Source organism: Ursus arctos, unplaced genomic scaffold, assembly GCF_023065955.2.
Source record: "Ursus arctos isolate Adak ecotype North America unplaced genomic scaffold, UrsArc2.0 scaffold_1, whole genome shotgun sequence".
NCBI classification, from domain to species: Eukaryota; Metazoa; Chordata; class Mammalia; order Carnivora; family Ursidae; genus Ursus; species Ursus arctos.
The window spans coordinates 40,247,316-40,261,268 of NW_026622763.1; the positions used below are offsets into that span (position 1 = coordinate 40,247,316).

General features: G+C 41.3%; 1 protein-coding gene across 10 annotated transcripts in view; it reads left to right on the forward strand.

Moving 5' to 3' along the window:
* The window catches only part of TANC1 (tetratricopeptide repeat, ankyrin repeat and coiled-coil containing 1), a 227,096-nt gene that overhangs the window by 59,028 nt on the left and 154,115 nt on the right, over positions 1–13,953 (forward strand). Inside the window, exon 2 of one of the 10 annotated variants that reach the window (XM_048214533.2) lies at positions 10,719–10,869. The exons of the other annotated variants lie outside the window; for them this stretch is intronic. The gene's annotated coding sequence lies outside the window, so the exon portion shown is untranslated. The remainder of the gene's footprint in view (positions 1–10,718; positions 10,870–13,953) is intronic. 10 annotated transcript variants of the gene reach the window in all.

The window sequence follows — 13,953 nt, forward strand, 5'->3', positions numbered from 1 at the left end:
TCTGTTTACCCCCCCCTTCTTCCCTTTCTTCTCCTACTGATCTTCCTACTTCTTATGTTCCGTAAATGAGTGAAACCATATGATAATTGTCTTTCTCTGCTTGACTTATTTCACTTAGCATTATCTCTTCCAGTCCCGTCCATGTTGCAGCAAATGTTGAGAAATCATTCTTTCTGATGGCTGAGTAATATTCCATTGTATATATGGACCACATCTTCTTAATCCAGTCATCTGTTGAAGGACATCTCGGCTCCTTCCACGATTTAGCTACCATGGACAATGCTGCCATGAACATTGGGCTGCATATGGCCCTTCTCTTCACTATGTCTGTATCTTTGGAGTAAATACCCAGTAGTGCAATCATAGCGTAGTTTCTTAAATTCCACATATGAGTGAAATCCTATAGTATTGTCTTTCTCTGACTTATTTAACTTAGCATTTTACTGTCTAGCTCTATGCATGTTGTTGCAAATGGCAAGGTTTCATTCTTTATGGTTGAGTAATATTCATATATATATATATATTCATATTCCGTGTGTGTGTGTGCTGTCTGTCTGTGTGAATATATATATGCCTCATTTGTTTTATCCGTTTGTCAGTCAAGTGACACTTGGGCTTCTTCCATAATTTGGCTATTGTAAATAATGCTGCTATAAACAGAGGGGTGCATGTATCCCTTTGAATTAGTATTTTTGTCTTCTTTGGGTAAATACCCAGTAATGTGATTGCTGGATCGTAAGGTGGTTCTATTTTTCAATTTTGAGGAACCTCCATACTGTTTTCCACAGTGTCTGCACCAGTTTGCAACAGTGCACGAGGGTTCCTTTCTCTCTACATCCTTGCCAATACCTATCATTTCTTGTGTTGTTTTTATCCATTCTGACAGGTGTGAGATGATATCTCATTGTAGTTTTGATTTGCACTTTCCTGATGATGAATGATGAGCATTCTTTCATGTGTCTGTTGGCCCTCTGGATGTCTTTGGAGAAATGTCTATTCATGTCTTCTGCCCATTTTTTAAATTGGATTATTTGCTTTTTGGGTGTTGTATAAGTTCTTTATAGATTTTGGATACTAACCCTTTATCAGATATGTCATTTGCAAATATCTTCTCCCATTCTGTAGGTTGCTTTTTTGTTTTAGTGTTTCCTTCACTGTGCAGAAGCTTTTTATTTTGATGTAGTCCCAATAGTTTGCTTTTGTTTCCCTTGCCTCAGGAGACCTATCTAGAAAGAAGTTGCTACCACAATGTCAAAGAGGTTACTGCCTGTGTTTTCTTCTAGGTTTTAGGTCTCACATTTAGATCTGTAGTCCATTTTGAATTTTCATGTATGGTGTAAGAAAGTGGTCCAGTTTCATTCTTTTGCATGTTGCTATCCAGTTTTCCCACCATCTGTTGAAGAGACTTTATCCCAATGGATGTTCTTTCCTGCTTTGTCAAAAACTAACTGACCATATAATTTGGGTTTATTTCTGGATTTTCTATTCTGTTTTATTGATCTATGTGTCTGTTTTTGTGCCAGTACCATACTGTTCTGATTACTACAGCTCTGGGTTTTTGTTTGTTTTTAAGATTTTAAGTAATCTCTACACCCAATGTGGGACTTGAACTTATAACCCCAAGATCAAGTCATGTGCTTTTCCTACTGAGCCAGCCAGGTGCTCCAATTACTACAGCTTTGTAATATACTTGAATTTCGAAATTGTGATGCCTCCTGCTTTTCTTTTGTTTCAAGATTGCTTTGGCTGCTCAAGGTCTTTTGTGTTTCCATACAAATTGTAGGATTCTTCTAGTTCTGGGAAAAATGCTGTTGGTATTTCGAGAGGGATTGCATTAAATGGGTATATTGCTTTGGGTAGTATAGACATTTTAACAATATTTGTTCTTTCACTCCATAAGTGTGGAATGTCTTTCCATTTTTTTTTTTTTGTCATCAGTTTTTTTCATCAGTGTTTTATAGTTTTCAGAGTATAGGTCTTTCACCTCTTGTGGTTAGGTTTATTCCTAGGTATCTTATTGTTTTTGGTGCAATTGTAAATGGGATTGATTCCTTAGTTTCTCTTCTGCTTTATTATTAGTGTATAGAAACGCAACAGATTTCTGCATGTTGATTTTGTATCCTGATATTTCACTGAATTTGTTCATCAGTTCTAGCAGTTTTTTGGTGGAGTCTTTGGGTGTTCTATATAGAGTATCATGTCATCTGCAACTAGTTGAAGTTTTATTTGGATTTGATTTGGATTACTTTTATTTTTATAAAAGTTTTTTTTATTCCTTTTATATTTATAAAGATTTGATTTGGATTCCTTTTATTTTTCTTGTCTGATTGCTGTGGTTAGGACTTCCATTACTATGTTGAATAAAAGTGGTGAGAGTGGACATCCCTATCTTGTTCCTGACATTAGGGGGAAAGATCTCAGTTTTTCCCTGTTAAAGATGATGTTAGCTGTGGGTTTTTCATATATGGACTTTATTATGTTGAGGTATGTTCCCTCTAAACCTACTTGGTTGAGGGTTTTTATCATGAATAGTGTTGTACTTTGTCAGATGCTTTTTCTGCATCTATTGAAATGATCATATGGTTCTTATCCTTTTGTTGATGTGGTGTATCACATTGATTTGAGATTATTGAACCACCTTTGCAACCCAGGAGTAAATCCCATTTGGTCATGGTGAATGATTTTTTTTTTTTTTTTTTTTTAATGTACTGTTGAATTCGGTTTAGTATTTTGTTGAGAACTTTTGCATATAGGTTCATCAGGGATATTGCTTGTAGTTCTCTTTATTTATTTTTGTTTTTAAAAAAATATTTGAGAGAGAGAATGACAGAGTGAGAACATGAGCATGGGGGAGGGACAGACAGAGAAGCAGACTCCCTACTGAGCAGGGAGCCTGATGCAGGACTCGATCCTGGGACTCCAGGATCATGACGTGAGCCAAGGGCAGTTGCTTAACCAACTGAGCCACCCAGGTGCACCAATGTAGTTCTCTTTTTTTAATGGAGTCTTTTTTTTTTTTTTTTTTTAAACAGAGTATGCACTTGCATATGTGGTGGCAACGGGGGAGCAAAGGGAGAGGGAGAGAGAGAATCTGAAGCAGGCTCCACATCCAGCAGGCCTCAGTCTCACAACTCTGAGAGATCATGACCTGAGCTGAAATAAAGAGTGTCCCTTTAGTGGAGTCCTTATCTGGTTTTGGTATCAGAGTAGTGCTGTCCTCATAGAATGAATTTGGAAGTTTTCCTTTCTTTTCTATTTTTTGGAATAGTTTGAGAAGAATAAGTATTAATGCTTCTTCAAATGTTTGATAGAATTTGCCTGTGAAGCTAAGCTGTCTGGGAGTTTTTTGATTACTGATTCAGTTTCTTTGCTGGTTATCTGTCCAAGTTTTCTGTTTCTTCCTGTTTCAGTTTTGGTGGTTTATATGGTTCTAGGAATTTATCCATTTCTTCTAGGTTGTCCAATTTGTTGGCATACAGTTTTTCATAATTCTTTTATGATTATTTGTATTTCTGTGGTGTTGACTGTTATTTCTCCTCTCTCATTTGTGACTTTGCGTAATTTCTCTTCTTGATAAGTCTTCCTAGATGTTTATCAATTTTATTTATTTTTTTCTTCAAAGAACCAGCTCCTGGTTTCATTGATCTGTTCTATTTTTTTGTTTTTTAGTTTCTGTATTATTTCTGCTCTAATCTTTATTATTTCCTTCTGCTGGCTTTAGGTTTTGTTCTTTTATGTGTCTGATAAGATTGAGATTTTTCTTGTTTCTTGAAGTAGGCCTGTAGTGCTATAAACTTCCCTCTTAGAACTGCTTTTGCTGCATCCTTAAGGTTTTGGACCATTGTGTTTTCATTTTCATTTGTTTCCATGTATTTTTAAAATTATTTCCTGGTTGATCCGTTCATTCTTTAGTAGGATGTCATTTAACCTCCATGTATTTGTGTTCCTTACAGCTTTTTTTTCTTGTGATTGAGTTCTGGTTTCATAGTGCTGTGGTCAGAAGGTATGCATGGTATGATTTTGATCTTCTTGAATTTGTCGAGGTTTGTTATGTGATTTATTCTGGAGAATGTTCCATGGGCACTTGAAAATGTGTCTTCTGTTTACGGGTGGAATGTTCTGAATATATCTGTTAAGTCCATTGTCTCCTTGTTGATCTTCTGTTCAGTGGATCTGTTCATTGATGTGAGCGAGGTGTTACAGTCCCCTGCTATTGTAATGTTATCCATTTGTTTTTTTGTTATTAACTGTTTTACGTATTTGGGTGCCCCGGTGTTGGGTAAATAAATATTTACAATTGTTCCATCTTGTTGGATTGTCCCCTTTATTATTATATAGTGTTCTTCTTTGTCTCTTGTTATAGTCTTTGTTTTAAGGTCTGTTTTGTCCAGTATAAGTATTGCTACTCTGGCTTTCTTTTGACATCCATTTGTGAGATACACGGTTCTCCATCCCCTCACTTTCAATCTGCAGGTGTCTTTAGGTCTGATATGAATCTATTGTAGAGCCTTTCTTTTTTGTTTTTAAATGACAGCATGTGAAAATGTAGAATCTTAATCTCTGGTCATGGTGTTTGAATCATTCACATGCTGGTCGTAATGAAGGCAGAAAAGGCCCTTGAAAGTAAAGACCTTGTTAATAGGAATAGCATATATCGACCTAGTTGTTAGCTTGAGTTAACTGTGCTAGAACAGACGAGGGTCTGATCTACAGAAACCAGAGAATATATATGTAGGTAGAGGCAGGTAAATAAAAGCAGAGTCTACTGACGTTTTTTTTAATTTAGTTAAATTGCTCTTGGGAGGATGGGTTTGAACATGTGTTGTGCTGTACCAAACTAAATCATGGATAGAGAGCTGGTTGTGCACTTGGTATCCTCATAGGTCTCACCTTTTACCCTGTCCTGAGAAGGAAATATTCTTTGTTTTCCATCACTGTTCTCGCTTCTGCATCAGAGTTTGGTAGCAAAGGTTTGTCTAAGGAGAGGGTCCCCTTTAATGAATACATAAAACCAATTTGTCATTGTGGAATTTGGAAATTGCTTAACCTTTCAAAGTCTTGGGTGTCTTTTTGTTTTTTGTTTTTTTTTTTTTTTTTTTTTTTTTTTTTACCAAGTTGCCCTATAAATTTGGAGGCAATGCTGTATTTTGCAGAGTTGTTTTAACTGTAATGTGACAGAGATAACCTAAAGCATGGTAGGTCCACAGTGAAGAGTAGGTCTTACTGTTCCCACTTAGTTATCAGAGGCCTACATTTTATTTTTTTATTTTTAAAGATTCATTTTAGAGAGCATGCACGTGTGTGCAAGTGGGGGGAGGGGCAGAGGGAAAGAATCTCAAGGGGACTCCCTGATGAGCTGTTGCAGGGGTGGCAGGGCTCAATCCCATGACCTTGAGATCATGACCTGAGCCAAAATCAAGAGTTAGACACTCAACGGACTGAGCCACCCAGGCACTCCAGAGGCCTACATTTTCAGATTTAAAAAGGCTTTTGCTGGTCCCTCAAGAGAAAAATTCTGGGAGAATTGATGTGAGATGGAAAGGGAGTGAGGAGAGTCAAAAGCAGTCGTTCTTAGGCGTTGGACCCTGAAGAGCGGAGTCATCGTCAGCTGGGACTTATGAGAAATAAAGCCTCAGATTCAAACCAGACCTAAAAATCAGACTGGGTGTGGGGCTCAGCAATCTGTCTTAACAAGCCCTAAAGGTGATTTTGATGTGCTTTAACTGGCCTACAGTTAGAGAAATCAGGCTGCAGGCCTTTCGGGTGGTCCAGTGGGGGGCGTGGTGATTACCTCCCCAGAATGGTGGGAGGGAGTGGAGAGGAGCTGGAGCTGGTGAGACTTAGTCATTCGATTGGTACTAATCAGACCAGGAAGGAGGCCGAAGACATAGAGGCCTGGAGTCTGGTGGACTAAACGGGGAGGTTGGGGGAGGGGAGCGTTATCAACAGGAACCCAGAACCCATGCTGGCGAGGGAGTGTTGGAGGTTGGGGGAGGAGGAAGTTGAGCTTAGTTTTGGACATGTTGCCAGGGTTGATGTCCGCAAATTGGAAATCAAGTACTAAAACTGCAGCACAGGTCAAACAATGGGGAAACCTATTTGTGAGCTGCCCGCAGGGAGGTGCGGTTGAGGTGGGTCTTCACATCACTTTCCCAAGGAAAGTGGTGCAGAGAGAAGAGCTGAGAGTGACTGTTTGGAATTGGATGTTTGCGATGATCGCCTTCAGCCTTTCTTTTCAGAAGTGCAAGTATAAATGTTTAGGAGTACAAGGTGATAATAGTTTTAAATAAAACCAGATTATCCCAGTTACATTGGAGTTTCGTCCTGATGCTATCTTTAGAGGCCCCGTGCTGCGCGATAGAGGCTGGTCTGGTACATCACCTGAGTTTGGGATCCAAGGCTTAGGGTTCCACAGACAAGGTTCCTAGTGTTCTGTCCTCCAAGAGAGAAGTGGAGTCCGTGTTCCGAGTGAAGGTGGCCTGGGGCAGGCTGCTGGGTTTCTCTGTCTCAACTTCTTTATCTGTCAAAGAGGGCAATTAGAGTTCTACCTCCTTGCTGTGAGACAAGACCCTCACAGGGGAAAAACTTCTCAGCGCCAGCCAAAGGATGCTTTTGTGTCTCTACCTGTGCTGTGGTTTTCGTGGTGTTTTGTGGAATTTGTGGAGTAAAGGTCTTCTATTTGTAACAGATCTACAGTATTGATAAGAGGAGATAATTGTAAGAAGTCCTAAGTCTGAGTTGGAGATGGATGGCTTTGTGGTTTTCGGTACACTGAAATATGGGTTTTATTAGGTTTGTGCAAAGGCAGAGAGAGTTGGCTTGGGAAGTTTGCATAAAAACAAGGACCAGACATTTAAAAAATTTATATCCAGCTCTGTTGTAGACTCACATATTTTGCTGTAGCCGAAAGATGTTTCACTGAGATCATGAAAACTTAGCACATCTGTGCTGCATCTTCATTATATCTAGAACAATTTCACATCCACTGTTTCTAATTCAGCGAACCATGTGTTCCCATTTTTCACTAGCTTCTAATTGGGATGTTTTTCCTTAAAGGGACCACACACTTATATTTAGGAAATAACTTTGTAACTGTGCTACAAGGAGCCTTCTAGGTTTGGAGACTGTAGCATCTGAAACTCACCCTCCCACACTGCCTCCCCCAACTTGAAAGAAGAGCGAGCTCTGCGTATTTGTAGGGATGTGTGTGTGTGTGTGTGTGTGTGTGTGTGTGTGGTTTCTGTGCCACTTCACAATACCAATTTTGTTCCTTAGGTCTGAGATACGTTTCATACTGTTTGTATGTGTTACGAGAAGTGGTGACAGAATCCATGATCAAAGGTTTCACTGCAGAGTTACTAAGGGCTTTAACTGAACCTTTCACTGGGTTTTAGAGAAGAAAAGTCTGATGTTCTTATGTGGCATGTCACCTAGCTTCAAGTGTAAAACTTGGGCTTCATAGGTTTGATGAAACTTTTATGGGGCTCCCAGAAATAACATTTGTAATCTCCACGCATAGGAATTATTCTGTAATTCACGGTTTAGCCAAAGTGTTGTTTGCAGTTGGGTCGGGTCTGAAAGCCACCAGTTTAGTTCAGGACTAGCCTCCCAGGTCTGCTATGACTACACAAGGCTTGCATCTTTCTGGGAAGTTGAGCGGCTGCCATGGCTGAAACTGTGAGCCAGACTTAGGTAATTTTATTAGTCTAGAAAAAGTATTACGCTCCTGCAGCTGTTGTTGTAGGTCCTGACCATGAAAACAAAAACCTTCTCAGTTACCCAGGATCCATGAGAAATTGGCAGTGGCCCAACGTAAGTCCATGTATTTTGGACTCTAAATTATATTTATCTTCATATGGGCATCCCCTGATTTAGGGCACGCAGCTGGGGAATGGCCTGACTGTATGAGGCAGTGGGGGTGGGGGAGCCTCGGGTACCACCCTTTAACTAGGAAGCCTGATCCAGTTAATTGGAAGACTATACCTCCTAGACCTTAAACACTTAGAATAAGGAAAGCGTCCAAGAAAACAACAGAACCATAATAAAATACACTTGTCCCACATATTCAACCTGGCTTTCCTGTTTTTGTCTGTTGTCTCACAGTGTAAATTCCCACAGGTCTTTCTCTTGCAATGCCAGGCTGGTTATTGTGGGTGGGTTAGTAATTCGGTGGTGATGGACTTTCTTGTTAAATAGAACTTTTATAGATCACTATGAAAACTAATCATGGGACTTGGCATTTAATTGCTAGGAGTGGTGCATATGGGGAATACCCAGTCTTGTCAATGTGTGCCAGTCAGTAAATGACTGTCTAATTTTTCTGAATTCAGCCGTTCTGTGGGTGGGAGAAAACTGCACGACTGTGTTTCTAGAAGCTCCTAGGCTATTAGCAGAGCACTTTTTGAGTCTGACTGATTCTTTGGGTTAGGGTCTCTAATCCTTGGGGTCCTCGGATATACTTCAGGGGATCTGTGAACGTGGCTGGGTGGGGAAAAAATTTACATCTTTGTTTTCACAATCTCTAACCAGAAGGTGGCTTTTTCTTCAGTTGTGAAGGAGGAAAGCATCACATACTGTCAGTAGCACCTGTGGCTTTGGCAAGTAGAAATATGATTTTTGTATCACGTGGTGGGAGGTAGTTTAAACTATCACCGATGCTCGTCATTGCTTACAGAACTGCAACAGCTGTTAGACCTCCCTGCTTCTGTGTCTTGTTATGTGCGTTAAAGAAGCACACATTTACTATTCTCAGAGTTTTTCTTTTTGAATATCTTGATATCTGTGTTTCAATATAATTGATTTTCTTCGTAAGAGTATTTTTGTCAGAGTAGTTCAGAGACGCTCTGAGAGGATCTGAATTGCTGAAGCAGTCTGTGACACTTGAAAGGTCACAGACTCCTGCCTTGGATGGAGTGAATTGAAAAAAATATGACCATCGCCCATTTCCGGTGACCTTTCTTAATGGGCCCTTGTAGCCATCCCCTTTAAACTGCTTACTACAACCAGGAGTTTATGGCCAAGAATGGTTTCCCTTACAAATTTCAGGTAAGAGTATACAGTGCTCTGTGTGTTGATATTATTTGCTTTAGCTATGGAAGAGATGAGGCTGTGTGACTTGTATGGATTTCATTTAGCTCTTCGTTGTGTTACCATGAAAGGCATACCCGAGTTTTATCTTAGAACTTGATATCCAAGGTTAAAACCTTATTATATCTCTTGGACTATGAAAAACTGCGCAGAGAAAGAAAGCTTGGACACCAGGCCATTCCTTGCCCCATCCCATCACCTTTTAACAGGCTTTATGCAATTCATCCAGTGAAATAGGGGGTGGGGTTTTGAGCTCCTCTTGAATAACACGGTTTCTAACTTCTGAGTGTTAGGAATAGGGGAAGTGTTGCCCATGTGACACAGTGGTCTCTGTCCCAAATACACTTCCCTGTTGGTAATATGGCCCAACTTCCAGTGTTGTTCTTCTGTAAGCTTGCGAATTCAAGCGCTTACTTGCATTTTGTTGCATGACCCCTCCAGATTACCAATATTGACACAACACTGGTGTTTGAAGTAACTCCTAGATGCCTGGCAAAACTTGAATGAGTATACAGTAGGTTTCTCTCAGCAGAGGCAGATTCTCTTTTTCAAGATTGATTTGAGACCTGGGATGCTGCTCTGTGGGTGGAGGAGTGTGTGTGGCCAAAGATAATTTTTTTTCTCTCCTGTTTGGCAGTTTTGTCCGTTTGACCACCTCACCAGGCCCCTGGGAGCTAGCCTGTCTTATTTTTAGCCAAAAAAGGAGGTATAAGATAGGGACTGTGTTGTTAGGCTCTGGAGCAAAACTACCGGGATGGGGAACCTGGTTCTGCTTCCATGAGCTCTGTGACCCTAGGCAAATCCCTAGCCTCTCTGTGTCTTTGTAGAATGGAGATATTTACAGTACCTTCAGCAGAAGGTGGTCGTGAAGATTACATATATGGGGGCTGAGTGCTTAGAGCAGGGCCTGGTTCAGCGATAGTGTTTGATGGGTGTTGCTGGCGGCACATCACAATCCCCTGGGGGATTTTGAAAAACGACACCGGGTATTGGGAACTCCCATCCTAATGAAATCAGGAGTGGCGGGAGGTTATAACCTTGTTCAGAGCATCCTGGCAAGTCACTGACAGAAGTGGAGGAGGGATTTTGATGTCTTCTATTCCAGGGCTTTAAGTGAAAGATCCATCTGTCAGCTACATAAGCAAGAGATCTTTGTGTAATGAATGGCTGCCTTTCACGGGGCATCTTTGAAGTTGTCTGACCTTTTTCACTTTGAGGCCAGATGCCGTGCAATTTAAAAAATTTAATTTCTTTAGATTTATAATACCAGACTTCATTCGGCTGGCATTGATTGATTGAGTGCCTTTTAACCGTTTTTGAAAAATGGACTTTCTGACATGTCTTCAAGGTCTCTTCTCCTTTTCCTGTAAAGGCTTAGCACCCGTGCCCGAAACTCCAGCCAGGGGCTCTTTTTTCATCTGTGCTGGTGGTTCATCAGCTACTGTGATGACAGTGGTCTTACGAACCAGAAATGAAGTTTTGCCCATAAAATTATAGCACCTGCAGGTGGAAGAGGCCTGATTGTCCAGTCGAGCAGGAAAGGGAGCAGTATCCCTGCGAGATGAGTCCATGAAAGGGGAAATAACTTGCCCAGTCATTTTGTTTATGGAATGCCTTCTATCTTTATTCAGGGAGTTGTAATCACTAGACATCAAGAAGTTGGTCTGTGTAAGCTGGGAGTTCACAGCTCTGCTGTATGATACAAGTGGAAAGCTTCACAGAAAGACGGGGAAAGAGAAGGAAACGGAATCCGTATGGCTGTTAATGGAGATAGCTGCCATGGTGAGGATTGGGGCTTGGGTCTCCAGTTGCTATAAACCTTAGAGGGGAACATCCTGTGACCCTAGTCATGTCCTCGACAGAGCCGTGTGAGAGGATGGGAGCACGTTCAAAGACTCTGCTGCACATCAAACCTTAGGTGGTCCTCCGTGGGCTTTTGACCTCGTGGCCACTGGGGCTCAGAGTTGATGTTGGCTTTCTCCCAGGCTGCCTTGGCTAGATCCAAAACAACTACACTTTCACCCTCCTGCCAAAGCCACTTTGTCTTTGAGGCTTGTATTATGCTCTCTCCTGGTCACCTCCCTACCCCCTGCCCCCAAGTTCATTGAAGACTTTGGAAGCAGCAGCTTGGTGCCTGAGCTTTTAAGTTTCAGGTCCACCTTTACATATCGTGTAACTTTGGGGAAGTTGTTGATCTCTCTAAGCTTCTCTGCTTCCTTGGTTTAAAAAAAAAAAAGATAATCCATAAACTCTCCCTTAGGGTTTTTTGTTTTCTGTGTGTGTGTGTGTGTGTGTGTGTGTGTGTGTGTGTGTGTGTTTTAAGGATTAAAAGAGTTTGTTTATGTCTGTAAAACTCCTTACCTGACCTGCAGTAAACACTTACTGAATAGTAGCTATTAGGATGATGGTTGATCTCTCAAATGCTACCTCCATTCCTGCAGTTAAGTATCTGAATGGCCCTTCCCCACACCGGAAATCAAGTTGTTTCAGCAACCCTCATTCGAAGGCCTTCCACTTTACCAAACCTTGCTTTTGGCATCATGTGGCCTTCATCATTGTCTGGTATTGTTCCATATCTAAAATTTAAAAATTCATTTAAAAGGACTGGACTCTTTCTCAACTCCCTCATTCACTTAGTCTGACTGTGTGTGTTCTCTGATTTCCTTCAGACCCCATCCCCATCCTTGCTAGTGTCAGACCTCTCAGGGCCTCACTCCCTCCTGTCCAGGCCTGACTCCACAGCGCACCACTCCCCGCTGTCACACGGGCACCCTTCTCAGTCTCGTTGCACCTGTTCTGCAGATACCCACCCCCCTGATCAGTCCTCTCATCCTCTGGGGGGTGCTTGGGGCTGAGGATCAGAGGACGCAGCTGCATAGTTTCATTATTTGGTGCCGTGGCTTGCTTGGTCTGCAGTCTGGATCGGGCAGTCATGGCTGTTCATCTGTCCTTGTAATCTTGTGCTTGCCTTCCTCTCTTCTGCAAAGGCTGTTCTCAACCTCCACCGTTCCTCTCATATCTTATTTTTACTTCATAGAGAAAATGGAGGCATGAACTCCTAGCTTCCGGCCTATATTTGTTGACTTCATTTTCTTCCCTCTCTATCATATTATGCTTGACTTTGTGTCCCTCTTTGCTTGGTACAGACACTTAGGAATTTGTGTAGAATGAAAAACTGCCCAGTGCTGCTTCCTTAATTGGAAAATCAGGTTGTAACCCTGTCTCTGTCTATTGCTTGCTGACCCAGGAGAGTCAGGATAAGTTCTTCCAATGCTCAGGGCCTTGCATTTTAAATGAGGCTGTTACATTTGTTTAAATCTATTAAAGGATGGCAGTCTATTTTGAGATACAGGCATTCCCTTTGAGAATTATAGTTGGATTAAAATTATGTTCCTCCCCAATGTATCTACGGGTATTGAAGTAACAAAACAAATACTGTGCTGGGGTGGGGAGTGGGGCAAGGTCCGACCATCAGTGGCTCACCGCCTAGAGGAGGAAGCAGGAGGGTAAGAAGACCTTGAGGAGTTTTGAGGTGCCTTTTTTTTTTTTTTTAAAGGTTTATTTACTAGAGAGTTTATGCAAGTGGGGGGAGGGGTAGAGGGAGAAAACTCTTTCAAGCCAACTCAGTGGAGGCCATTAACTCGGGGTGATCCCAGGACCCACGAGATCTTGACCTGAGCTGAAACCAAGAGTCAGCCACTTAACTGACTGAGCCACCCAGGTGTCTTGAGGTGGCTTTTGAAGCAGACTTGCGGAAAGCCTTTGCTTTCTCAGATCTGAATATCTGTGAATGTCTGGATGGTGGTGGTGGTGGTAATAATATCACATTTATTTTGTCTTCTCATTTGGAGCATTTTGCCATTGGGGTAGGGAAGTAGGGCTTGGTTGGGGAGCATCCAACCTGAAGAGAGCTTCTGGGCGAGCAGGGGCTTTCTGCAAGACTGATGTTCACTCTTGTACAACAGCCATTGGCCTGGGAGGCATAAGGCTTATTGCCAGGAATGCTGCCCTTGGTTATCTCTCTATCTGAGCTCTTCCTGGTTTGAAGGAGAATGTATTGATTTCAGGTTTTGGCTTTTCTGTCATTGTACTTATCCCTTCTGTATGTGTGTTTGAAATATCAAAATAAAATCTGTCTGCAGCCTTCTGAAGACCTGGTAAGAGAACAGATCCTGCTTTGGAAATGAGTTGTTGATCATGTATGGGCCAGATAACTTTGACTATAAACTTGTAAACTAGTGGTTGGTACCAGAAAAATTCTTAAATTATTGGTCCAAAACCCTTGCGGGAGAGAATTGCCATTGATTTTGAGTTCCCTTCCATAACAACCTGCTATCCATTCATTTTAAGAATGTACTTAATGTTTGTTGTGTATAAGGTCTAGTGCTAGGTGCTGGGAAGGATTTGTCGAGTTGACTGCCATGGCCTGGGAAGGCTTTATGGAGGAAGGAGTATGAAAAGTTGGACTCAACAGCTCTCTTCACAAAAAAAAAAAAAAAAAAAAAAGCTCTTGGAGCCAGAAGGAAGTAGCTTGTTCATACTTTCCTCCTAAGGTGAAATTTCCTTTTTGCCAATTCACAAAATGAGAACTTCTTTGAACAAATATTAGTAATTTTCTAGTAACTTGAAATACCACCTTGGGAGAGTCAGGTTTTTACATTTTAAGTAATCTCTGCACCCAGCGTGAGGCCCAAACTTACAACCCCAAGATCCAGAGTCACAAGCTCTACCTACTGAGCCAGCCAGGTGCCCGAGGAGAGTCAGATATTTTGTTTTTGTTTTTCTTCTTCCTCTTCTTTTCTTCTTTTCTTCCTCTTTTTTTTAAAGAAACTTTTCCCAAAGCAACTTGTATATCCTCCTATAGAA